Source organism: Salvia splendens, chromosome 6 (assembly GCF_004379255.2).
Source record: "Salvia splendens isolate huo1 chromosome 6, SspV2, whole genome shotgun sequence".
Taxonomy (NCBI): domain Eukaryota; kingdom Viridiplantae; phylum Streptophyta; class Magnoliopsida; order Lamiales; family Lamiaceae; genus Salvia; species Salvia splendens.
In genome coordinates this window covers 31,723,464-31,733,768 of record NC_056037.1, presented here as the reverse complement: position 1 = coordinate 31,733,768, position 10,305 = coordinate 31,723,464, and the positions used below count along the sequence as shown (strand labels likewise).

At 38.5% G+C, this 10,305-nt stretch overlaps 1 long non-coding RNA gene across 1 annotated transcript; it reads right to left on the bottom strand.

Moving 5' to 3' along the window:
- Positions 1-4,813: 4,813 nt before the first annotated feature.
- LOC121807224 lies at positions 4,814-5,821 on the bottom strand. Its single transcript, XR_006051774.1, has 2 exons — positions 5,343-5,821; positions 4,814-5,235 (listed from the first exon to the last, which is right to left on the bottom strand). It is a non-coding gene; the product is annotated as an uncharacterized LOC121807224 (long non-coding RNA).
- Between the last annotated feature and the right edge of the window lie 4,484 nt (positions 5,822-10,305).

Below are 10,305 nucleotides of genomic sequence, written 5' to 3'. Positions count from 1 at the left end.
AAATCCCATATATATTTGTATTTATCAAGCACGAGATTCTTATGGTTTGATTAATTTAATTAGTAATTAATAATTATGGATGAGTTTTCGTGTTAGTGGTATACGTGTTTAGTACATGTCACCATGTGAGGTTGAATAAACGAGTGTCAAGATTAGGTTTACTTTCATGACTTCTTGGTAGATTTTTATTCTAGTTCCTAGTTACTTCGATCTCTTTTTTAAAAGAAACAAAATTAGGTTTGCTTTCATGACTTCTTGGTAGATTTTTATACTCTTGATTTTCATTTTATTCTATTGGACTTAAGAAGACAAGAATTTTTTTTTAGCATGTAATGAAAGAATAGAACATTTTTTCATATTTGTCAATTATAGATGTTTCTAGCTATAATCATTGTTATAGAATTGACTTTTTTTTTACCTGTGTATGAGTCTTCATTAATTAATTTGTAATTTTATGAGAGTGTTTGGTTCCTCAATGGTTCTGTAACTCCTGTTGTTCTCTAACTTATTTGCTTCTTCTCTGTTTTTTAATGTCTCATGGGAAACAAATTAGTACAACCAACAACCCCTTATGAGTTATGATTCACTAAAAATAACAGTTATATTTAACTTAGATACCATAAATAACTATTTTCAAAATAATTAGTTATGAATTGACTTGTGAATAGAGGTGCGAGCTGAATTGGTATGAATCCAAAATCCATAACCACGTTCATATTTGAATTTCAGTTACCCAATAACCTGACCTGACCCAATCAGTTACTTACAATTATGACCATAAATGATAGTAGTACTAAATTATATTGGCACTGGCACAGATTATTTTTTACTAATCTACTTTATTCTTTTTCATACTTAATTCATTTTTTATTTAATTTACTATACCATTTTTTATTCTCTTTTTATCAACTACGGTAGAATTGAGGGAATACCATTTTGATTCTACTTGAGGGAGGACAACCTCTTTAATTAAGTCAGAGTAGTTATTTTTCGCTAATCAATGGTTTTCTTACAAGGTTGCAATCCAATCAAATTTAAACTTACAAAGTTTCAATTTTTTTGTTATACTCTCTTCCGTGGAATTTTAAGTGAAATCGGTTTATAATGTGGCAGCTGGAATTTCTGTGGACAAAACGGGATTGGATCCCCTGCAATCCACAGCACCCCATGTACTGCATGAAACGCACACAATTACTCATTAAACGACAGCGAATTTGTTGGCAACATTGCTTATAATTCATTTACTACACTTTTAGTTATTATAGTATTAATAATAGTACTACTCACATTTCTGTAGATATGATTAATAAATTAGATACCGGTATCTAAAGAAATAAATATTAAATAATATGCTTTTTATCATCATTTTGGTTATATTTCAAACTATTTGATTTTTAGATTGTTAATTAACATTTCTGTAGGATTAGTTTTTCATGATTAGTAGTATTAAGTAATTGTGTTTAATTTTTAGTATCATCTTAATTTGAAGTCATTTAAAAATTGAACCTATACTGTTATTAATATAACAATTAAAAATATAGTAAATGAACTAAAAGCAATTTTGCCAACAAATTAGCTGTCGTTTAATGAGTAATTGGGTGCGTTTCATGCACCGCATGGGGTGCTGTGGATTGCCCCACTGCAAGGGATCCAATCCAGGACAAAACATCCGATCTATCTGAATTAATTCTGTCAATCCGTACTCAATGATCAATTTATAGTGTGGATTTATTTGAAGCTAAGAGCATCCGCAACGCATCTCTTAACCGTCTCGTCCCTGTCTCGCTGAGATGCTCGTCCCTCCGAGACGGTTGGCTCGCCAGCGCCACGTGGCGCGCGCTGGCGCTAGGCGGGACGCCCACTCGCCGGCCCGCGAGTGGGTGTCGTCACGCTGACGCGATAAATCATTTTTTTTAACAAAAAATTGATTTTAATTAAAAAATTAAAATTAAAAAAGGAAATATGACCGTTCAACGGCTATTTTTTAAATTTATTTATTTATTTTTCTTTTTTTATTCTATAAATACTACTCTTTCATTATCATTACACACACAAACACACATCTATTCTTCTCAAATCATCTCTCTTTCCTCTCCAATTTTCATCTCAAATCATCTCTATTATTCTTCTCCCAAATTTAATCCATTCATGAATCCATTTGAGCAAATGCGTCGAATAATGGAAGAATCGTTAGAAGAAGATCGACGTAGGGAGGCAGAGGAAGCCGCGCCGCCCCAAAGGCGATCCCGGACTTACATCCATCGTAACCGGGAGGAAGCTGCCGCAAGGTTGGTACGCGACTACTTTTGTGACAACCCGGTATGGGGAGAGACCTACTTCCGTCGCCGTTTCCGCATACGGAAATGGCTATTTATGCACATCGTAAATACGTTGGCAGTCCGGGAAGAGTTCTTCCAAGAATGGTTCGACGCCGTTGGCCGTCCCAGTCACACGACGCTGCAGAAATGTACTGCAGCAATCCGCCAGCTTGCTACAGGACAAACGGCGGATGTGTTCGACGAATACCTGCACATTGGGGAAAGCACTGGGAGAATGTGTCTGACAAACTTCTGCAAAGGCGTCTGGGCAGTTCATCGACGAATTTCTCCGGAGGCAAAGCACGGCAGATTGTCAGTTTCTGCTCCAATTTCACGAAGAAGTGCACGGATTCCCCGAGATGCTTGGCAGCGTCGATTGCATGCATTGGCAATGGAAGAATTACCATGTGGAGTGGATGGGGTCATACACGAGCGGCCACAAAGGCACCCACCCCACCGTTATACTCGAGGTTGTTGCCGACTACCGGCTATGGATTTGGCATGCGTACTTCGGATTCCCCGGATCGAACAATGACGTCAACGTGCTCAACCAATCCGACCTCTTCACCGAAGCTTTGCATGGTAAAGCATCGGCCATCAACTTCATCGCTAACAACCGGCGGTATAAAATGGGGTACTATCTTGCCGACGGCATCTACCCGAAGTGGCCAACCTTCGTGAAGACGTTCAACAGGCCGGTGAACGAAAAACAGGCTATTTTTGCGCAGAAGCAAGAGGCTACTCGCAAGGATGTGGAGAGAGCGTTCGGGGTTCTCCAAGCTCGCTTCAACATTATCAAAGCCCCAGCTCGTACGTGGTTTATGGAGAATATGGTCGACATCATGTATACGTGCATAATCTTGCACAACATGATTGTCGCCGACGAAGGACCTGAGGCGGGAAATTGGTTCGACCCTGAAACCCCATGAAGCACAACCGCAAGTAGTCCGTCTCGCAGTGGAGTGCATCCGTCTATGTAAGATCGGTTGTCTATTCAGGCAAGGACACGTGATTCTACCGCCCACGCCCAACTCCAAGATGATCTAATGGAGCACATTTGAGCAAACTTTAGCAACCAGTAGAGTGCGCTGAAGATTTTAAATTATGTATTTTTTATTTTATTTTTTTAGGATTTTAATTGTGTGTGTTTTTATTTTTTTAGGATTTTAAGTTGTAATTTTATTTTATTTAATGAAGTGTATTTTTATTAACTGAATTTGTTGGAAATAAAAATAAAAAATGAAATTGAATGAATAGTTAAGGGAAGAGATGGTTAAGAGAATGTTAAGAGATACAGGGTTGCAGGTACTGTCTCTTAGTTAAGAGATGGGATGAAAAGTACAGTGGGTCCCATGAATAGTGAAGAGATGAGACGGTTAAGAGACAGATAAGAGACAGCGTTGCGGATGGCCTAAGTCTTTCTAATCTTAGTTAACTTTTTCTTTTATTACTACTAGTTCTTTAGGAAAATTGAGTTCATCAACCCGATTTCTTTTGTTCATACCTGTATAGCGCTAAACTAATGAGTAATGACTTCATCTTGAAAAATTAAAAGCATACACACACCCACACAATTTGAATATAACTGTACTATTGCGGTACAACCAAGACAACCTATAAGAGGAACTCAGCCTCAGGCCCAGAATTCTCGGTTTTTTATAGAGCACGAGCTCTCGGATACATACCATGGTGCTACCCTTGTAGTCGAGTGTCCACTTCTCAAATGTACAGTCGGTGAAGTCATAGTAACCACCATGGATCTATAGCTTCCCCCTTATCACCCATCAAGTTGTGCAGATTTACTCCTTCATGACTAAGAGTCAAAAGGAGAATGATCATTTTAAGGAAAAAATTAATGAAAAGTTTGGCCACATTGATGCCACAATGAAGAACTTGGAGATGATGATAGGCCAACTTGCAACAGCTGCACAAACCCAAACCCCCAAGGAGCTATTCCAAGCACCACGGTAACGAACCCAAAGGTTAATGAGCAATGCAAAGCAGTCGTATTGAGAAGTGAGAAAGAGTTAGAGAGACTTAGAGAACAAGTGGTACATAGTGGCCCACACATCTTGCATGCAAGGGCGGACAAGTTGTTAGGCTTACAAACCTCGCACGCAGGGGCGGACGAGGGAAGTGAGTGGACCACTACAGAGAAGCTAGAGATGGTCGACAAGAAGAAGAAGATGCAAATCGACGTGATGCAAAGAAGAAGAAGCCGTTGAATCCGACTACGGATCCTAAAAGTCTATTCAATTTCCCGGATTGTATCCCGCCACCACCATTTCCAATCAAGAAAAAGAAGAATAAAAGGAGTGCGAGGCAATCTGACTACGGAACCTCAAGCTGCAAGAATCTGAGATTCAGAACTAATTGCTTCACTGTTTTTATCTCATTGTGACACGACGCGCATCTGCACTTTAATGTGTAGCAGGCAATCCCAAGGACCAACTACATTATACTTCATCAAATTACAGGTTAACAATCAAAGCAAGTGCAATGCAAATACACAGGGACTTCAGTTCAATTAACCAATTTCCTGAACTCTACAACATTCATTAGCAAACTCGATTTCTAGCTAACACATAGCCACACCTAGATGTTTGGTTACATAAGTGTTTAAAGCTGTTGATATAAAGCAGAATTTCAGAGCAAACTGGACTAGACTGCTAGTACTCACTACATTATGCTGCTACGATTGTTGATTCTAAACATTTTCTTACAACATCATAACAATCACCAGTTCACTACACAGTTGCCTGAAACGAACATATACAGAGCAAAACCACAAGGAATGTGCATCCAATAATAATTACTGAAGATAAAGATTTCAACTTTTGGGCACTTACTTAGAAGAATCCAAGAATCTCAATTGGGTCTGCTCAATTTCCGGAGATCTCAACTGGGAACCAAATATCTTCCACACAAAACAAAACAAAACAATTGAGCAGTGCATCAATTTCAAGAGAGTGAATTGTACAATTGAACACATGCTCTACAAATAAGCAATAATTAATACTATACATGAGAAGCTTTAGATGAATTGTAGGAGATATCCATAGTAGAGGAGCAAGCAAGAGACGAGGATTGGAAAAGCGCCTTGGCCATTGCAGATCTCTGCATCACCCTCTCTCACTGCTCAATTTGAAAGGGGCTATCTTCGTTAATTCTTGGAAGATAAAGAATGTGTATAAGCATACCGAAAGGGAAACAAATCATTAAAGTAGGTAAATATAGGTTGATCAGAAAGGACACATGTTCTCGCGGAGAGAACTATGTGTGCAAGAACACACACGAGATTACTTTCAGTAACTGAAAGTGAAAACACAGAAGCAGTAGTCCATCGCCGCAAGGTAAGGTCTTTGCGTTCGCATTAATTCTATATCTAACGTGTTGGAAACTTGGAATCAAAACTCAAAACTCAAAACTTAAAAATTTCAATTTCAATTTCAATTTCAATTTCAGTTTCTCATAAAATAGAATTATCTGAAATAAAACTTGCATAAAAGTCTTGTACATCCTCCATCCATAAAAATAATATTATTTTGACATTTTTATGGAACAAAGAGATAGAAAGAATTTAAAAACACGCAAGTCCGAGGCATTGATCAGTTATTCAAAATGTTGCGGTCTCATAATGGGTCCGGAACGGGTTTCGGGTTGGGCGGCTAGGTCATTAGGTTATTGGGCTGATGGGCTTAAGACTTAGGCCCAGTTGGATAGTACTCTTAGTCTCGTAAACACCCCAGGCATTTATAAAACATCTGGAGTAGTTTAATGCGGAAGTAGATAAGATTATAAGACTTTTCACTTTACTACCAGTCTACCACAGAAGACTTTTCAGCGTTGTATTTATCTAGCACAAATTAAATAATACTTCGTTCGTCTCATTTAAAATGGTCATTTTTTTCTTTTTCGTATGTTCTAAACAAGATAGTCACTTTCCAAATTTAGAAAAAACCTCGTCTCTCCTTTCTCCTCATTAAAATATTCAACTACATTTTTCCTCTCTACTTTATTCTACCTAACAACACTTTCTAGAATCTCGTGTCACTTAAGAATGTGGCCATCTTGAGTTGGACGGAGGGAGTAGTACTAAATAATATTCTTTCCGTTTTATAGTAGTGGAATCATTTTATTATTTTGGTATATTCCATAATAGTGGAGTTATTTTCCTTTTTAGTAAAAGTCAACAAATTTCTTCTCACTTACTTTACTATCTCTTGCTTTATTCTATCTTTGTCCATCTACCCTTTTCATTTCCTATTTTATTATTTCTTTACTTAACTCACTTACCACAAATTTTCTTAATCAATATCTGCATTACTGTAGAACGGAGGGAGTATCAACCAACCACCAAGTATAAAAGTAAAATTGACCATTTTCTTAGGTGAAAAAAAAATATTTGGAATCGGAATATGATTGAATCTAATTAATAAAAGCGAAATTATAAAATTACATTCTGAATTTTCATTTTTCGATTTTTCAAATTTTTGGATCTAATCGAATTTGTTTTGTCAAAATGCCGGATTTTAGGGTTTAGGTTGATATATATTAGAGTTATATTTCATATATATATATATGAAATATGATACTAGGGTGTGATTCGTTGTTAACGACTCTGCTGACTCATCAATGCAATGTATTAAAAATGTTAATACGATAATATGGAAATGTCAATATAAATTTAAGTTTATATTTTATTACATTGTGTTGACATTGTTAAATATCAACACAATTTATAAAAATGTCAACACAATTTGTATTGAAATTTTAATGTGATCGTATTGACATTTATAATACACTACATTGATGAGTTAGCAAGTTAGCAATTTAAGAAAAGTTAGCATTATAACGCACTCCATATGATACTACTGTTTAAATAAAATCTTTAGTTCAACTAATATTTTGTTTTAATATTTATAATACTCCATTTGTCCCATAAAAATATGTGCACTTTCTATTTTCGTCCATCCCACAAAAATATGTGCATTCCATTTTTAGAAAGTTGTATCAATTAAATAATACAGGTCTCACTATCCACTAATTCTACTTTAACTACCATTCTCTTTAGACCATCCACAATAGGCGCCCAACGGCTGAGTGGAGAGAGAAACCGTGCAGCGCTGGGCGGTTATGTGGCGCTGGGCGGTCGGCTGGGCGGTCCGTTCGGCGCTATTGCAGCGCCCGGATCGCCCAGCGCACCGCCTAGCGCGAAAAAATAATTTTTTTTTTCGAAACACTATATATACGCGCTTTGTTCGTCATTTTCATTCGCACGACTTGTTTTAACGAGTACTCTCTCTATCTTAATTTCTGTTCAATATCAACAACGCAAAATGAGTAATGCTGGTGGTAGTAGTGGTGGTAGCGGAGGGGATGCTGAGGAGTACGAACGTCGAATGGCCGAGGCGTTGGACGCCTATACGACCAACGCGATAAACCAATGGATGGAAAGGGCCTTGCAGCCGGCGATACATCGACCTCCCCCAGTGGTCCACCGCCGCAGTGTGATTGATCGGGATCACGTAGCTACACATCAGCGCCTATACGAAGACTACTTCGCACAGGAGCCTCGGTTCAACGCCAACATTTTCAGGCGTCGTTTTAGGATGACCAGGAACCTGTTTATGCGTATTGTCAACGCTTTGGAGTCTCGATATCTGTATTTCCGCTTCAGACACGATGCGTCTGGCAGACCCGGCCACACACCTATTCAAAAGTGCACTGCGGTAATCCGGCAGTTGGCCTACGGAGGCGCGGCAGACATGTGGGACGAGTATCTCCACATCGGTGAGACGACTGCCTTGCAATGTCTGAAGAATTTCTGTCTGGGAGTGATAGAAGTATTCGGTGATCAGTATCTGCGAAAGCCTACCCCCGAAGACTGCCAAGATCTGTTGCGGATGCACGGGAGTCAGCATGGGTTCCCGGGTATGTTAGGGAGCATAGATTGTATGCATTGGGACTGGAAGAACTGTCCCGCAGCCTGGAAGGGGTTCTACACGTCCGGCTACAAGGGAAAGAATCCCACGATGATCCTGGAGGCCGTAGCTGATTACCGGCTTTGGATTTGGCACGCGTATTTTGGGATAGCTGGTTCGAACAACGACCTCAACGTCCTCAACTCGTCGCCACTTTTCAACGAGCAGTGTCAGGGCGTCGGTCCGGCCATCAGTTTTGTCGCCAACGGCAACCAACATGATATGGGCTACTACTTGGCGGATGGGATATACCCTAGGTGGCCCGTCTTTGTGAAGACGATCCGATGCCCAGGAGATGCGAAGAAGGCCTACTTTGCGGCACGGCAGGAGTCGGCGCGCAAGGACGTGGAGCGCGCATTTGGTGTGCTCCAGTCTCGATGGGCGGCAATTAAGGGTCCAACGCGTTTGTGGGATGTCCAATGCATTGCTGATATCATGTACGCATGTATTATCATGCACAACATGATTGTCGAAGATGAAGGTGGCGAACTGACCAATTGGGTCAACGACGATAATGAAGCCGGTCCAAGCCACGGCGTGGCCGCCCCCAACGTACGGAGTGGGGTACCTCACGATGAAGCCGGCCTCTTACAAGCACACGCCGACATGCGCCAAACGACGACTCATATTCGACTCCAAAAGGATTTAATTGAAGAGTTATGGGCACGGAGGATTGACCGCCATTAGTTTTTTTTAATTATGTAATTTTTTTTAATTAATGTACTTTTTATATTTTATTAATATTAGTGAATTTTCTCGTTTTTGTGTCGTAAATTTAATTCCGTATATTGTGTGATTTTTAATTATTTCATTTTGTATATATTTGTTAATAATGATGTGGATAGTATGTGGCTGGGCTATTGCTGGGCTATTTGCTTGTTTTGATGATGTGGCAGGAGGATTTTTAGTGCTGATGATGTGGCAGTGGCTGGGCTATGGCTGGGCTATTGCTGGGCTATTCCTATTGTGGATGGCCTTATTTCTCTTACTTTATCATACCATCCTCCCTCTCTCTCTTACTTTATCAATTTTATCTTAATTCTCGTGTCATACTTCATGCCTATATTTTTATTGGACTGAAAGAGTATATTTTTTGTTCGAATTCAGATTTTCGTATATTTCATCGTTATACTTTCTGAAAACATGAATCTCGAATTGATTTGAATATGGTGGAGCAGTATTTTGTTTTGTTTTGTTTTGTTTTGTTTTGATTTGATTTGATGTGATTTTTTCTTCCTCGTTTTTGATAACCTCAATCCTCAAATTTGAATACTCCCCTCTAAAACTTTGTGTACTCCATTTTTCAGAAGCAAGCATTGGAGAGTCCGTACAGATATGAATAAGCAAGTGGATAAAATTTATGAAGTGTTGGGTACGAAGTTCAAATCCAGCTATAAATAATCGACTGCATCCTATGCCCCTCCTCTCGCACGGCACAAACCTCAATCACATACTCCTATCCAATGCACCATCTCACTTTTCTTCCTAATAATTCTCTCCATCCCATAATAAATAGTATCACTTTTATTACGAGCACGACTTTTAAGAAATATAAAGAAAAATTAATGTAACGTGAGATTCACTTTTTTATATTAATTTTATAATAAAATATTAGTAAAGTGAATTAGTAGAATGTAGGATCTAATTATTATTTATGGTAAAAATGAAGTGTGAAAATTATTATGGGACTGACCGAAATAGAAAATAGTGACAATTATTGTGGGAATGAGGGAGTAAATTCTCATAGCTATAAATGTTGACTTCATGACCAATTAATGTTCGTTTTGTACTCCTATAAGTTTGGTGGCCGAATTAATGTTATACTGTATCAATTTTATAGGGTTGAATGTTAGGATCGTCGACTTTAGTTTGATATTGCCCGCTTTAGGTCAAGTTCGCATGAATTTATTTTTGGGTCACTTTTATAATAAAATATTAGTAAAGTGAATTAGTAGAATGTATGATCTAATTATCATTTATAGTAAAAAATGAAGTGGGAAAAT